General features: G+C 38.0%; 1 protein-coding gene and 1 non-coding gene across 4 annotated transcripts in view; both read left to right on the top strand.

Moving 5' to 3' along the window:
* Positions 1–17,996, top strand: part of BBS9 (Bardet-Biedl syndrome 9) — a 476,883-nt gene that overhangs the window by 95,201 nt on the left and 363,686 nt on the right. The gene's annotated exons all lie outside the window — the stretch shown is intronic.
* On the top strand, positions 3,424–3,508 carry LOC133246971 (small nucleolar RNA SNORD86). The gene has a single exon (XR_009736217.1). It is a non-coding gene; the product is annotated as a small nucleolar RNA SNORD86 (small nucleolar RNA).

The raw sequence follows: 17,996 nt of genomic DNA, 5'->3' as shown, positions 1-17,996 counted from the left end.
GCAGTTGGCTAAAAATTCTAGAAAATTTGCAGAGTTTGCTCATTTTATAGTTGGTAAAAACAGAGCTTCTCTAGAAGTTGTATTAATTACTTTATGAGGACATGAATGCATGTTCCCTCTGTTCTCTCCTCACTTTTCTTTCCCTCTCTGTTGTTTTTAAGGGTAGAGAAATATTTCATGTGTAGAGGGCATTCTTTTCTTTCATGAAATAAGAATAGCCTATTTAGGAGTAGATGCTTTTTGTCTGCTTCTAGAAAGAAGAACATAAATCAGCAACTTTAAAATTTAGGTCATTATTTTACTGAAAGTTTTCTAACACATTTGCTTTCTTGCCAAAGTTCAATTTATATATTTGGTAATGTAATTTTTAAAAATCACTTTGCTTGAGGTTTTATCTTTAAACCCCATGGCAGAGCCACTCATTGGTGGGGCCTGAGCTTCAGGAATGGTGGGAAGTTTGATGGATACCTGTCCCTTCCGTTAAAAGAATTTTTTTGTTTTAAGTAACATGTTCATTTTGGAAACTTGGGATGAGGTTTTATGAGATGAGAAATAAAATAATCTCTAGTTGACACTAAGAACTAGCTAATCATTATGACTATTGTAGTGTGTTTTTGGTGTCTTTTTATTTTGCATTTTAATGCTGTAAAGTCAGATTCATATTATATTTACTCTTTTAAGGTCTTTTTTCTTACTTAATGATATCACAAACATTTATCAAATTAACTACTGCATATAATTCTAAATGATTATAGAGAATTCTGTGCTTTACCACTGTTAGTGGAATTATTGCTAATATTTTGCTTTGAAGAATACTATGGTCATTGTAAAACTTGTATGAAACCACAGAAGACTCCAAGTAGTCAAAGCAATCTTGAGAAAAAATGAAAAAAGCTAGAGGAATTATACTTCCTGATTTTAAATTATATTAAAAACCTATAGTAATCAAAACAATATGGTATTCCTAGATCAATGGAACAGAATAGAGAGCTGAGAAATTAATTCATGAATTGATTTATGACAAAAGAATCAAGTATGTGCAAGGGGGAAAGGATAATCTCTTCAGTAATAGTGCTGGAGAAAGTGGATTGACACATACAAAAGAATGAAGCTGAACCCCTTACACTATACACAGATCACCTCCAAATGGATGAAAGACTTAAACGTAAGACCTGAAACCATAAAACCCCTGGAAGAAAATGCAGAGAGTAAGCTTCTTGACATTGATCATAGCAATGATTTTTTTTTTTTTTGGATTTGACCTCAAAAGCAAAGGCAACAAAGGGAAAATAAACACATGGCTATAGCAGTGGATAAGTTTAAGGTTTACAGTGTCAGTATTCTCATTGACTTACATATATTGTGAAATGATTAGCACAGCAAGTTTAGTTAACACCCCATCATATGATACAAAAAAAGAAGGAAAAATTTTTTTTTCTTTGTGATGAGAACTCTGAGAATCTGCTCTCTGGACAAACTTTCTACTATTATGTCAATAAAACTGAAGAGAATGAAAAGAGAACATTTTTTAGCACCACAAAAAGTTAAAGAGAAATAGAAATACTAAAAGTTTTATAGTTACAGAAAAGTGGTGCTGTGCTTGGTCGTTCAGTCGTGTCCGACTCTTTGTGACCCCTATGGACTGTAGCCTGCCAGGCACCTCTGTCCATGGTATTCTCCAGGCAAGAATACTAGAGTGGGTTGCCATACCCTCCTCCAGTAGATCTTCCCAACCCAGGGATCAAACCTAGGTCTCCCGCATTGCAGGCGGATTCTTTACCATCTGAGCCACCAGGAAAGCCCATGAATACTTGAGTGGGTAGTCTGTCCCTTCTTCAGGGAATCTTCCTGACCCAGGAATTGAACCAGGGTCTCCTGCATTGCAAGCGAATTCTTTATCAGCTGAGGTACCTGATGATCAAAATTGAGTAGCAGGAAGTCGCTGCTGCTGCTAAGTTGCTTTAGTTGTGTCCGACTCTGTGCGGCCCCATAGATGGCAGCCCACCAGTCTCCCCCGTCCCTGGGATTCTCCAGGCAAGAACACTGGAGTGGGTTGCCATTTCTTTCTCCAGTGCATGAAAATGAAAAGTGAAAGTGAAGTCGCTCAGTTGTGTCTGACTCTTCGTGACCCCATGGACTGCAGCCTACCAGGCTCCTCCATTCATGGGATTTTCCAGTCAAGAGTACTGGAGTGGGGTGCCATCGCCTTCTCTGTATTTCTATTATATTTTTGGAAAAATTCTTTGGAAAGAAAAGTGAGTGAGGACAAAGGGGGACCTTTTCTTTGACTGTAGCATTATAATTATAACAAAAATGTATTCATGTGATTACTTCCAAATTTTAAAATATATAATCCCTGGTGGAAAAAGCCTCAATCCCCCCCAAAGTGGGATTACATAAAACTAAAAAGCTTCTGTTCAGCAAGGGAAACCATTAACCAAATGAAAAGGCAAACTATGAAATGGGAGGAAGTATTTGTGAATCATATATCTGATAAAGAATTAATATCCAAAATATGTAAAGACTCATGCAACTTAATAGAAAAAAGCAAACAATCTAATTTTAAGATGATTGCCATTTTTAAATGATTGCCATCCCCTGGAGTTGCCATTTCCCACTCCAGGGGATGGAGGGAAATCCTGCCATTTGTGACACCATGGATGGATGTTGAGGGCATTATGCTAAGTGAAATAAGCCAAAGACAAAATGCTGCATTCACTTATGTGGAAGCTAAAAAAAAAAAAGGTTAAGGTTATGGAAACAGTAGAAATTCTGACAATCACAGAGGTTCAAATACTGGCAATTATGATCACTGTGTTTTTAAAATTATCTTATTTTACTTTATTGAGGGGTGTGTGTGTGTGTGTGTGTGAATCACTCAGTCATGTCCGACTCTGCGATCCCATGGACTGTAGCCCACTAGGCTCCTCTGTCCATGGAATTCTCCAGGTAAGAATACTGGAGTGGATTGCCATTCCCTTCTCCAGGGAATCTTTCCGACCCAGGGATCAAACCCGGATCTCCTGTATTGCAAGCAGATTTTTTACCATCTGAGCTACCAGGGAACCCCTTAAAGGTATAATTGACATATAAAATTGTAAGATATTTAAAGTGTACATCATGGAGATTTTATATAGTACACATAGTTTAAGGATTCCCTTCATTTAAAACACATCCATCAACTCACTTTTTTTTGTTTGTTTGTTTTTTTGGTGAGAATATCTAAATTCTAGTCTCTTAACAAATTTTAATTATACAGTATTATGCTATACAGTGCTATCATCTGCATGTTTTACATTAGATCCTCAGGCCTTATTCATTTCATAGTTGAAAATTTGTACCCTTTTATCAACCTTTCTCTGTGTCCTCTAGCCCCAGTCCCTGGCAGCTACTTTTCTACTAAAACCCTAAGACTATGGGTTTAATATTGATGGTTGACCAGGGCTCCCTGAGTTCTACAGGCCTCTGTTATGGGGGTGATGTTATGGCACCCTGGTGCTGAGAGATTACTTGGGCCCAGCAAAGGGACCACATTTCCCAAGCTCTGAAGACAAGGACTAACACCCCAAAATGTGGACTCATTTTGTTTTTACTCTACCTTCATTGGCCCAGCAGCTGACAAGAACAAAGGCGGTTATCTCCCGATACCTGGCAGACAAATGCAGTATTGCCTCATGAATTGTTTCTCTGAGGCAATTTGTATTTGGGAAGAAGCTTCTAGAATAAGTTGAGGGGCAGCTGCCTTTCCATGAGATTGGAGAGATTTCATGAAAGAATTTGGATGTCATGAAGGAGGCAGTGGTTCACAGGAAGCAGTTGCTGGGATTAGTAGGAAGCTGGAGAAACAGGAGAAGAAACGCTTGAAGAAGGAAAAGAAACACCTGGCTGCAATTTCCCTGATATCTTCAGAAAACAGCAGTAGTTTTTCAGAGGGATGTGAGGAAACAAGTGGAAGACCCATGAAGAAGAAGAGGCAAAAGCCCCAGGAAACTTCTCAGGAGAATGAAATAGAAGACCCAGCTGTCTCCTTCTCCAAACCGTAGAAAAAGAAATCTTTTTCCCAAGGAGGAACTGGTGATCTTGAAGAGATCTTGAAGAAGTGATCTTGAAGAGAGAGCTGGCAGTGGAAGTCTTCTCATGATTAGAAAACCTTTGCTCAAAGATGAGCGAACTGGTTAGTGACCCTTAAGAGTAAGGGAACAAGAGTGTCCCCAAGAAAGAGAGGAAATTCTCTTCCAAGTAGAAGCCACTCAGCAGTGGACCTGAAGAGACAGCTGCCAGCAAGAGCAGTGGCTCTAAGAAAAAGAAAGTTCCAAAAGCCAGCCCAGGAAAATCAGAACGGACATTTCCCCAGTGGGACATGAACTGCAGAGGTATTTCCTAATCCATCCCCTATAGCCCAATAAAAATAAAAACAAATGAAAAAAAACCTAAGGCTAGACACTTGAGACCAAAAGCTTTTGATACACATTGTAAATTGTTTTATGTTGAGAGATGGCCCAAATGTACCATTTTCTCCGCTATGTGTCATATCTGTGCCAAGGTCAGATATTGTCATTTTTTAAAAGTTCAAAATCTCCATGTAATGGGCAAAAGTGATGTGTGATATTTTCTTAATTTAAAAATAGTAGCAAAAAAATATTCATTGGGCAGTTGCTACGTGCTCCCACCTTAGACTATGGTAAGGATTTAACCTTAACTTTCTCATTTAATTCTCAAAGCAACCCTGTAAATTAGGTCATTATTTTCATTTCAGGCACAAGAAAATTTAGGCTTGATAAGATTAAGCAGTTTGCCCAAGGTTGTGTCTTGTGAATGATGGATTTTTAACTTTGTTCATTTACTTAATGGTACAAATACTTTAGTTTTTTTCTGATGTTAAATGTTTTGATCTTTTTTGTAATGGCTTCTGATCTTTGTATCTTTCTAATGAAGATCTTTCTTACACTGTGATTCTAAAATATTCTCACATGTTTTCTTAACTTTCTGGAATTTGTTTTTAGATATTATATGTAGTAGGGCTCTAATTACATGTAGCAGGGCTCTAATTTGGAGAAGGCGATGGCACCCCACTTCAGTACTCTTACCTGGAAAATCCCATGGGCAGAGGAGCCTGGTAGGCTGCAGTCCATGAGGTCGCTAGGAGTTGGACACGACTGAGCGACTTCACTTTCACGCATTGGAGAAAGAAATGGCAACCCACTCCAGTGTTCTTGCCTGGAGAATCCCAGGGACAGGGGAGCCTGATGAGCTGCCGTCTTTGGGGTCGCACAGAGTCGGACACGACTGAAGCGACTTAGCAGCAGCAGCAGCAGGGCTCTAATTTAATTTTTTCCCCAAATGTATATCCTGTTGTCCAAGTGCCATTTATGAATATCCTTTGAAATGCTGACTTTCTTATAAAAATGCACATTACCCATTTAGTCATTTATTTGCTCTTAGACTCTATTCCTTTCCCTTGATTTATGTCCATAAATAGCATGTCTATAAAGAATGCCAATGATTTATTTGTCCATAAATAGTGTATCTATAAAATACAAATATTGTCTTAAAAATTAATGTATAGTATGTTTTGATATGTGGGATGAGTAATCATTCTTTATTGGTCTTGTTTTTAAATATTTATGTTATTCTTGTTTTTTTTCACTTTCCTTTCAGGCTTGAAAAAGAGTTTGAGTTGCATGAAAAAAATCATGCTGGAATTTTGTCTGGCATTGCATCACATCTATGGATTATTTTAATACATAACTGACATGTTTATATATTGATTCTTTCCATCCAGGAATATAATTTGTCTTATTATTCATTTAGCTGTCCTTTTATGCTTTTTAGTAAAAATTTTAGTTTTATCTATGTTGATTGTTTACTTGTTGGTTATATCTTCCCTGCCTCTTTTCTTCCCTCCCTCCATCCTTCTTTCACTTCCTTTCCTTTCACTTATGTGCCAAGCACTGCAGCAGCAATATGGTGATAAATATAGAGGTCTGTGTGGGCTTCACTGCTGGCTCAGTGGTAAAGGGAGAAGGCAATGGCAACCCACTGGAAGATCCCATGGACGGAGGAGCCTGGTAGGCTGCAGTCCGTGGGGTCACGAAGAGTCGGACACGACTGAATGACTTCACTTTCACTTTTCCCTTTCATGCATTGGAGAAGGAAGTGGCAACCCACTCCAGTGTTCTTGCCTGGAGAATCCCAGGGACAGAGGAGCCTGGTGGGCTGCCGTCTATGGGGTCGCACAGAGTTGGACACGACTGAAGCGACTTAGCAGCAGCAGCAGTGCTAAAGAATTTTCCTGCCAATGCAGGAGGTGTGGGTTTGATTCCTGGTCTGAGAAGGTCCCCTGGAGAAGGAAATGGCAACCCACCCCAGTATTCTTGCCTGGAAAACCCCATGGACAGAGGAGCCTAGTGGGCTACAGTCCATGGGGGGTCACAAAGAGCTGAACACAACTTAGCAACTGAACAACAACAACAATAGAGGTCTGTGACCTTGTTAAGTTTGGAGAGGGAGACATACATTAAGTTGATAATCATAGAAGTAGGTATAGAAGCACAAGTGCTTTGAAGGAAAAGATGCCATGATGATGAGGGTATATTTCAGGCGTATATTGTTTAGTTCGGCCTTACTTAATTTGGCCTTCCTAAGGAAGTTAAGATCTGAAAGTTGACTTAGTGTGTTAGGAATTTAATTGCCTTGGTTATTGTGAATGGAATCTTTGTAATAACATTATTATTATTATTTTTGGAGGAGATGGGAGGAAGTCTGGGAATTCAATGTTTTGTTGACAGTTATTTTTCCTGCTCCACAAAAGATAATATTCTGCTCTGTTCTGGGAAACATTGATGTTAAAAAGTCATCTCTTAGTCTAGCTGTTATTCTTTTGCTAGTTTATCAGTCTTTTCTCTATTGCTTTTAAAACATTTCTTTTCTCTTTGGTGTTCTGCAGTTTCTCTGTCAGGCATCTAAGGGAAGATTTATTTTCACTTATCCTATTTTCAATTTATTTGGCTTAAACCTAGATCTTAGGATTGATGCTTTTCAACAATTCTGGAAAATCTTCAGCTGTTATTTCTTTGAATATTGCCTCTTTCAAATTCTCTTCATTGTCTCATAATGAAAATCCAGTTAGATACATTAGACCATCTTAGGTTATTGTTCATGTCTCTCTCTCTCTCTTTTTGTTTTTTTGATAATTTTATTATTTTTCGCTGTGCTGGGTGCAGTAATTTTATTCTTTATTGATAATTTCAGTGGATGAAGTCTTTGCAGTTCCGATGCTGCTTTCTAGTATTTTTGCTGTCTCTTGCTCATATTGCCTCCTGTTCCTTGTGCGTTGGGATTTTTGCCTGTGAAGTCATATTCTTGGAACTCTATCCATGGGAATGATTGGTGTGTTCCTTCAAAGATTTGAGTTTTCTTTTGTCAGCGGCTTGGTGGTACTTCTCACCCAGGATCACTTTATACTGACCACAGATTGAGGCTTCTTGGGCAAATCAATAGAGTGAATTTGGTCTGAAAACCCACATTAAGATCAGCTTGGGGTTTGTGAATTCTTAGGAGAGAATGTTCTCCTTCATCTTGTTCCAAGTTTTGAGACATGCATTTTGCTTTCTCTTGGGCATGTATGTATGTGTGTGTGTGTGGGGGGGCGGGGGTCGGTGGGTGGGGTGATGCTATGTCTAAGTTGTCCTTACTGTAAGAGTAAAGCCCTTTGTGGTCTTAGCTTTATACTAGGGGGAGAAAGATAATACACAGGCTCAACTGGATTTCCTACATAGAGTGGGCCCCGCTGTTTTTCTTCTTTACCATCTGACATTTTGAGACTATGAAAACTGATGCTGAGGGTATATGGTTTAGCAGAATGCCCCAGGGGCTCTGTTTACCTTTGTAGTTCTCACTTTCACTTAGTGTTTGGCTCCTGAATTTTATTTACCATTTTTAAGGGGAGGCAGCATATTGATATACTCAAAAATACTGCTTTTAATAAACATTTTACTCTGTAATTTTATTGGGAGAATGAGGGTTTTATCTACTGTTCTCATCTACTTATTTTATAATTTCTTTAGTTTTATTTGCCTCTTCAAGCAATCCTTTTAGAAATAAGACAAGAGTAAATGAATTACAGTGAGGAATTCACCAAGAGGCTATATTAAGTTTTGTCTGCCAAAGTGAAATCTTTAACAAGTGAAATCTGTATTTAAATCTGATGTTATTTATCAGCATGTGCGTGTGTGTGTGCTCAGTTGTGTCTGACTCTTTGTGACCTCGTGGACTGTAGCCTGCCAGGCTCCTCTGTCCATGGAATTTTCCAGGCAAGAATACTCTAGCGGGTTGCCATTTCTTACTCCAGGGGATCTTCCTGACTCAGGGATTGAACCTGAGTCTCCTGCATTGGCAGGCAGATTCTTTACCTCTGTGCCACCTGGGAAGCCCCATTTATAAGCACCCTGAATGTATTTGTGATGTACAGCTGTGTTAAATTTGAAATCAGAAAAGAATTTGGAGATTGTCATTAGAGTATCTATTTTATGCGTAGTTTTCAGTCAGAGAAGCAGACTAAGAATTAGGCTTAAATCTGGCTTGGCTGCTTACTGGTTGTGTGTCCTTAACAAACCATTGAACCTTCCTGAGCCTTAGGTCTCTCTGCAGTCGAATAAGAATGATAGTTCTTGATCTTCCCAAGTTACAGAATAGTTGCTAGAGATGGGTATGTTAATAGTATATGGGCCAGTGCTTGTAACCTGCTATTGTTAATTTTGAATTCTTTGATTTACTTAATCTCATGAAATTTCTATGAGAGAAGGTTGTCACTGCATTCAGAAATTGTTACTTTTGTTCAATGCAATCTCTTGAAACCCACCTCAGTTCTTTAGCTTCTTTAATTTCCTCTTTGTATGACATTCAAGCTCAGATAACCCTTAGAGCATAGAGTAGACAGCAAGAAAATTGAAAGCCAGTGTAGAAAGATCTTTTGAAATACATATGGAGTGTTGCCTAGTTATACATGTCTTTCACATTTGTGTCAGATGGAGATATATTTCAGTGTTTTAGGCTATAAAGTAAAACTAGTCTTTGATAGACTAGTTTTATCTATCATGTGATATCCAGTTAGTGGCAAAATTTTTGAAAAGTTGATTGCTGTTTGATAGGATTAGATTCTTTGTCTATTTGTCAGCAGAGGGAGCCTTTGCCTCACTTTTTGATTCCAGAAACCCGATAGTGGTAAGTTTGTAAAGAACCAACATATTATGAAAAATGCTTGTTTCCTTATCTAACCTAGGTCTCAATAGGTTTTAAACCAGTTTTTCCTTTCTTCTTATAAAGCAAAAACTTTTTTGTGCTTGTTTTCCGAGTTTTTTTTTTTTAATTACTAGTGGTATATAAGTGCTAATATGGGGAGTTCTTTAAAAGTGGTTCCTGCTGGGATAAGGTAATGGCTCTCAAATGCTATGCCCCATTAAAGTTTTAAATGGTCTTAGGGTAATGAAGAAAAATTAAATAATATAGTAAATTTTTCATAAATCTAAAATTTGTTCAATTAAAGGGCTGTGCTTAGTACTGACATTTTCTACTTTGTACTTATTTATTTTACATTGTCTATATAGATAATGCTGGTGATGATAGTCTTTATTTAAAAAAAAAAAAATCTCCTTATCGGGCAGTTTACAACCTATGATCTTCCCCAGTAGTTTCTGTTATACATTAGTGAGGTTCAAGAGCCTGGGATCACTGCTTTAGCAAGGACTTTAACAAATAAAGATTGGAACTTCTGACCTGAACCATTTCCAACATCCTGGTTACTTTTGGTTCTAACTTTTCCCTGAGATGTTTACTTCCCTTTTACACTTAAGGAGAGAGACTTAATGACTAAACTACTGTATCTGATATTCAAGATATAAGTGTAGGTACTAGGGATAGTTGATTTATTTTTTTTTAAGTGTGCTAAATTTGGAATTAAGACTGGCATACATTCCTACCATGTTCCAGGTCCTAAACTGGGTAGTTTGCATAAGTTCCCTTCTTTAGTCTTTACAGCAACCCAGTGGGGTATAGAGATTGTGATAAGGTTTATTTTGCATGTGAAGAAACAGAAATTAAAGTAGCCAAAGTTACATATCTAGAATGTGTCAGAGCAGGGTTTAGAACATGACCATGTGGTCTTTTTGATTCAAAATCATTGCTCTTTCCACTATGTATTTTCCTCTACTTTGTACTCTATTTGTTACTTTTCCCATGTTTACTCAATTTGTTCTTTTATGATATACCATCTTGATCTAAGAACAAGAAATACTTGAGAGTATCCTATTTAATGGGGCTTCCCAGGTGGCTCAGATGGTAAAGAATCTACCTGCAACTCAGGAGACCTGGGTTCGATCTCTGGGTCAGGAAGATCCCCTGGAGGAGGGCATGGCAACCCACTCCAGTATTCTTGCCTGGAGAATCCCCATGGACAGAGGAGCCTGGCAGGTTACAGTCCATGGGTTGCAAAATGTTGGACATGACTGAGTGACTAAGCAGCAGCAGCAGCCCAGGTGGCTCAGTGGTAAAGAATATGCTTGTAATGCAGGAGATGTGAGTTTGATCCTTGGGTTGGAAAGATTCCTTGAAAAAGGAAATGGCAACCTGCTCTAATATTTTTGCCTGGGAAATCCTATGGACAGAGGAGAATGGTGGGTTATAGTCCACAAGGTCACAAAGAGTCAGACATAACTGAATGACTGAGCAAGCATGCATCCTGTTAGGACCCTTTTTTGGGGTACTTTTCCTATGGTGATAATTGTTTGTTTCATATTACCCAGAGAAAGACTTTATTCAGTGCTCTAATAATTACTAAAGCTTTTAGGCTTAATCTGTGTATGGTTTTGAAGTTAGAGTTTTATAAAATACTGATAGATTTAAAGATCATTCTTTTTCTTTTGTATTCTCTTTGGGCTGCCACAGTTTATTCTTTATGGTTAAGTGATTTCCCTTCCCATGCATATATTTTCCTTTTGCTGTCCTCCCCAACCCGACCTGTATCTCCTATGTCTTTCCATTAGGCTTTTATCTTTCTTAAAAGCAGTGTTATCCTTAATCTTTTCCCCCTCTGCTTAGTATTTCCTAGTGTCTTTAATGTGCATATAGTAAGTACTTTGTCTTTTGACATAATATTAAGCCTTGAAATAATTCAGAATTTAGTTTCTTAAGTGTCATGTGTTAAAACTAATAATTTCAGGGCCTTTTTCATACTACATTTACTTTGCTGCTATTCATTCATTCAACAAATGTTTATTGAGTTCTGCTATGTCCTGGTGCGGAGAAGGCAATGGCAACCCACTCCAGTACTCTTGCCTGGAAAATCCCATGGACGGAGGATGGGATTGCAGTCCATGGAGTCGCTAGGAGTCGGACATGACTGAGCGACTTCACTTTATTTTTTCACTTTCATGCATTGGAGAAGGAAATGGCAACCCACTCCAGTATTCTTGCCTGGAGAATCTCAGGGCCGGGGGAGCCTGGTGGGCTGCCGTCTGTGGGGTTGCACAGAGTTGGACACGACTGAAGCGACTTAGCAGCATGTCCTGGGGACTATTTGGGGTAGAAAGGGTGGGGAATAAAGCATAATGCCAGATTTCATGGGGCTTTCATGTGACTATGATAATATTGTCAAATATCTTGGGCTACTTGATGATCATTAGCATCCTGTATCTAGTTCTGCAGTTTGACATGGTTTTCTACTTTCACGAGGATTCACTAGACGTGAACAGGTGTTTTTGGAGTACCAACTTATAAGGGCCTATACCCAATACTGTGAGCTAGACAATGAAAACAAAATTGACTTACCTTCAAGGCTTTTATTATTCACTTATGGAAGTTGAAGAGGGGAGAGAGATATGCCAAATTTAGCTATATCACCAGGAAAAATTTTGTCAGTACTAACAGGCAGTGATGCAGAATGTACTCAGAAAGAAAAGAGGGAGAATGGATTATTTATGCCTGAAGGGCATTGGAGAAAGCTTCAAAGTGGTGGAGTTGGATCCTGGGGATGGAGGACATCTAGAAGGATTTTGTGAGGTGAAGATGGGGGAATGGTGCCTGAGGTGCATTGGACTTACAGTAACAAACACATAAGGACCTTTGGACAAGCTTATGTTACCTGAGAACCCCATGTTACCTGAAGTCTTTGGTGGTCGGGATTGGATTAGAGGGAGTAGTTAGAGTTCATTGAGCAGATACATTGAAGAGTTCTTTGGATATCCTACTTATTAATTTCTACTTATTTCTGAAGATGCTGGTGTACTTTTGAATTTTTTGAGTTGGTTGACAACATGATTGCATCTGTATATTAAGATGATTACTTTGGTGTATTTGTTTTTATGCCTTTAATTCAGGAAATGGTATTTTAACTGCTTCTTTTAGGAGAGTCCAAGGATATTTAATAGACCAAACACATCGAACCTTGTGATAAGAATTGACAGTTCAGGAAATTTAAAGTCCTTGTTGTCAGTATCCCCAATTCATTTTGATTTGCCTTTTAAATTGTATGAGTTTAGATGAAGTTGAACCTCAGCTAAGAATCTCCTGGCATTATTTTTTTCACAACCTAATTTAATTGGCTATAATGAATTCAGGGATGTAGACTTTTAATACACTGATGATTTTAGGATTGAGAGTTAATAATATACAAAAAGCAAATATTTAGCTTTTGGAGTTATTTCTTTATGGGACTGATAATATTTGCAAATAAAGAAGTGTTTATACAAAATACTTAAATTGTTTTCTTTTTAGAATATTTTTGGGGCAAGAGTTTTCTGGATTTCTTATCATGGCTAGTTATTACCTTGAGAAATTTATCTCACTTTCAAACCAGTTATTAAAAAAAATAGATCCCCAACCCTCACTGTTTAAGAATTTTCCTTTTGGATGAGAGAGAAGAAAGGAATGCTAATAAATAATGGGCTCTGCTGTATGATATCATCTATCTTGTCTTTCTTATGTCATCCTGCAAAAAACATCAATAAAAGAGAGGCAGGGTGGGGTTTGGGGAAGAATCTGGGTATGTGTGTGTGTTGGGGGAGGGAACAGAGGCAGGGGCAGCTCATTGACAGAGAGGGCTTTCAGACACACTCATAATGTACTTTAGAGATTTCAGTAGTGACCATATTAGAGAAATTGCCGTTTTGAGGAAAGTAAGCTTAAAATAGAAAACCATGTTGGATAGACAGAAATGCACACAGACCTAGGTTTTGAGAGATTTTCCATAGTTCTTGAAGTCTTAAAAAACCCTTTGTTTTGGCAGAAAGGGTGAAGTTCTGATTTGGTGTATGCTTCTTCCCACATTAAATTTTATCCTTTTTGGTCTGAAGGATTTTTTTCCTTATAATTTTAAATTATTCACATAATTTGGCCTGAAAGAGACTAGTAATCCAGTAACATTAATTACTTACCATTTACTGAAAGCTTACCAGGTACCAGCCAGTATGTTTTTTTTGTATTTTGTCCTGACTATGGCATCATACAATCTTCTCCTATACACCTGCTTTGCAGACGAGGAAACCTGCTAGAGCTTTCAGGGCTGAAATCAGTTTGCAGCAAATCTGGGCTTCAGCTGTGGCTTTGCCATCAGTTCTGATGAGAATGCCTGCCATCTTCATCAGCAGTGTCTCCCACCACTCAACACCCTCCCTCCGTGTTTACTGATCTTACTCCTCTTTAAACATGGCTCTCTTTTAATCCTGTAATCCAAGACTTTGAATGGTGTGCTTTCTGCTTTTGCTTTCCTGAATGTCTGGCAAACTCTTTCTTAGCCTGCAAAACCCAGGTGTTATTTCTGTTCTAAAGCTTTTCTTAATTTTTCCAGATACTGTTAATCATACTTCCGTACATCATCTTTTAAATTATTTTAGTATACCTCTGTTCTCACATTGTTATAACTCCCATGTTCTGAGAGTAGCAACTGTCTCTCCTAGCACATGCTAGGTTCAGTGAATGTTTGTGGAATTTGTTGAATGAATGTGAATTCTGGAGAGTATTATCAAACCTTTCATGATCATTGCATCTGACAATGTAAATCACCCAATATTTTGTGGATGCAAGTGATAATATAATGTTTAGGACCTCCTTTTAAACTCTGACATTGCATTCATATTGAATCTGTCACATGTAATGCTAATTTAATGAATGGTTGTAATTTCTTTATAATATGTTATTAACCTTGTTCACAGTTGGGGGGGTGGAAATTGTGATAAATAACTTGGTGGAACACACACTAGTGGTCTTTGTAAGCGTATTAAAGTTCCTATTAAAAAGAGACACATTAAAATGTCAAAAGGCAAGTTCGTAGAAAGAGTTAGTATGTAGTCCCAATTTTTATTTTTTTGAGTCTTAAAGTAATTACTCTCATGAAGTTATTTATTGGGGTAACACTTGAATAATAGTTGAGAATTTGTATAATTTTTCCCTGGTACATACTTAAAAATGTTAGCCATTTAGCTCAACACATGTATCCTATTTGATTTCCCCTGTTTTCTTAGGGCTTTAAGAAATGATATTTAATGGAAAGTTTACAATCTTGCAGGCTGTAGCAATCCACCTACCATTTGTTTTTAAGTCAGTATCTGTTGAAATCCTACTTTGAACATTTTTCCATCCTTGCTCACAGCAAACATGCTGTATCATTTTTGAGTTAAGTTTGCATAAAGATTAATAAGTTAGCGTTTCGGTTTTTCTGTAACAACAAAACCTTTTTCCATGCATGCATAAGGCAAGCAAGCGGAAGTTCCACAGACTCTTGGACTCTTCTGTTCGTATGCATCAGTCTCTTGATGTTTCCTGTCTGCCTTTTGGACTACCTATACAGCTGTTTTTCATGTGTTTTTCAGACTTGGAGAAGGACCAAGTCTTTTTGACAGCTGCATGCTGAACTGCAATATACGCTTGGCCACAGGTCACGTTTGCATTTCTTCACTTGTATTTTTCCTCAGTGTGTAAAAGAAATATGAGCATAGAGAGATTCAGAAAGCATGTAGCATGCTGAGTAATGGTAGTCTCCCTTCATGTATGCCTCTGCCCTTACTCTGCTACATAGATTCCACAGGAAGAAAAAGACAGCAGAAAAAGGGAGGAAATGGTATTCAGAACTACCCTCTATGGGCCCCTTGTTGCTATAATAATGAATGATGGAAAATGCTCTGGGTCATGCATGGTGGAAGGAACCGAGATAGGTGCACGCACACATAGACACACACACACACACACACACACACACGCACACACACATGCACACACACAGGGCTACAGACCATTTTAGTGAATGGGCTATAATTTAGTAAAATTATAACAGTTAAACTAGCAGGCAATCAACATATAATTGATTACCAGTTTATGCATCATGTTAAAGCTTTGACTGGATGATATTTTATCACCAGGAAATGGGATACACTTTTTAATAAATATTCATTTCATGAAGTTGCCATAATGGAACTTTCTTGCTTTCACTCACCCATCCCCACAGTCACAGAATTTTTTCTTTGTCTTTGGAAATGAAAAATAACTGATTTCCAAAATTCTTTCACAATGATTTTGCTTGGTCTTTTTGTCAGTTTGTCCCTAGATCTTGCAATTAGCATTTCAAATCACAATGCTTATTTTTCTCTCATCATGGTTAAGATTAATGAGATAAACATCAGATTTTAAATTCTGATGAAATCTCCAAACCTTCCTAGTTATTTCAACTTTAAAAGATATTTCCCCCGTATTGTTTAATGATGCTTTTTGAGGAAGCATCACTTAGATATTGTCATCTTTTCAATCTGTTGCTTTTACATTTCGTGCCCTATTGGTAAAACTTGATCCATTTCATTATATCAAATCTAGCTGCCTCTGTATCTTTTCCTAATATGTTCTCTTTTCTCTTACAGAAATTTCCTCTGCTTTTCCCTTTGATTCCTTTTCATTCTGCCTGTCCTTTTCAGTCTAGGCATTCTCAGTCCAGAGGTATGCTACATCCAGCCTCTATCACAAAACCTTTCACAGGAAACTCACCATAATGAAGTGCTTTGGTTTTCTATAGTACTTACTCTGTTTCACATCATTTAGACTGTATTTGTTAGCATACATTTGGAGAAGGAAATGGCAACCTACTCCAGTGTTCTTGCCTGGAGAATCCCAGGGACGGGGGAGCCTGGTGGGCTGCCGTCTATGGGGTCGCACAGAGTCGGACACGACTGAAGCGACTTAGCAGCAGCATACATTATTTTAAAAAATGGATCTAGTGTGCTATAATGGAGTCAGATTCTGGTTTGAATATTGTCATTTTTTAATTCTTTAGCATTAGACGAATTATTTAAGCTCTGTGGTTTTCAGTCTTCTCACGTGTAAAATGAGACTGTTGTTAGTAAAGCATGTAGCTGTGTGCTGGGTAAATGTTTAGCACAAAGGTGGGAACATAACAGGTGCTCAATAAATGGCAGGAGTAATTTGCTGTTCCATGTTTCTTACAGCTCCTAATATAGCACTGAGCATGTGGTAAAGGCCATATGGTTCATGGCTAGGTCATTTAAATAGCTCCTGAAATCCCATCACTTTTATGAAGGCTTCCTGTTGGCTGCTGTATTAGAACTACAGAACTTTCATGGCTTCTATAGGCCGTTCTTTCTTTTCCCATTATCTGTAAGGGGAGCCTTTGGTATGTTTTCTGAACTGACTTCCAAAACAGTGATTTGAAGGAATTATTTATTTATTTTTGAGTAATGTTTTGGATTGATCCCTACATTTTTCTGAACGCCAGTGGCCAGGATTGTAATAAATAAAGCATTTTTCATGTACTTAAAATGCAGTATGTGAAGCACATAGAATAGAGTCTCAGCCAATCTGAGCTGCAGATGAATAAATTATTCTGTCTAGCTTACTTCAGCTCAACAGATGTTTATTAATGTATGTCCTATGTGGCAGGCATTTTCTAATTGTTGGGTTTACAAAGATGAGTAAGGTTTACCTTCCTGCCTTTGAGTTTAACCTAGAGTTAATGAGAGACACAAAAATAGATCATTTCGGTCAGTCACTAGTTGTGAGATGAAGGTAAGGGTGGGGCTCTCCGGGATCACAGTTGGAGGGTAATTGAAGGGAAAGAGAAGGTTTCTGGGAAGACATGAGCTTCAGCCTGTGATGTCTCTCAGAGGACAAATGGTTTGATCCACTTGGCTCAGGGACAGAGACCCAACTCAGCTTCAATATTCATGAGAATTTATTACCTGTAAAGTTCATGAAAAGGTTTGGTTCCAAGTGAGACTTGATGCGCTAGCTCAAACAGTTAAGAGCTGATCTCTTAACCGCACCCTTGTAAAAGTCAAATGGCTTCTGTGATTCCAGACCTTATCCGCCTCACATGTGACTCCCTGGGGGGAAGAGTAGGGTTTTCTTTAGTTTCATCTCAGTTTAGGGATTTAGTTTCTTGCATTGGCTGTAAATTATAACCATCCTTTAACCAATCACTGTAACTAGTGGGATCCTAATTAGTTCACATAAGTCAGAGCCTACCTATCCTCAAGTTTAGAATGAAGTCAGTCTCATTCAAGCTTTGTGGCTAAAGATGGGAGGAGAGGGGAATGGATGACCAGGATGCGTCCAGTATATATTCACTATCCCAGCGGAAGACAATTGTGAGAGTTTTTTTTTTTTTTGGAAAGGTAATAATATAAGCAAAAGCAAGGAAGTGTGCACCAACATGATGTGCGTGGGAGACAGCAAGTATTTAAATATTAATACAGCATGCAGTGTGAAACTTAGAGAAAAATTATAAAAATAATAATGTGATGCAGTATTTAACCCCTCCTGGATCTTCTGATTTTCATACATTGCTTAATTTAATTCTCATAACACCTAACTAGGTAGGTTCATCATCTTGTAGATAAATACTGGGTACTAGGTAGGTGCATCAACTTGTAGATAAGGAATTTGAGCCCAAAGTAACAGCTAATAATTGGCTGAGCTGGACTAAACTCAGATTATCTGACTAT

This window comes from Bos javanicus, chromosome 4 (genome assembly GCF_032452875.1).
Source record: "Bos javanicus breed banteng chromosome 4, ARS-OSU_banteng_1.0, whole genome shotgun sequence".
Taxonomy (NCBI): domain Eukaryota; kingdom Metazoa; phylum Chordata; class Mammalia; order Artiodactyla; family Bovidae; genus Bos; species Bos javanicus.
Note: the sequence above shows the minus strand (reverse complement) of the source record. Positions and strands in the feature narration are given on the sequence as shown.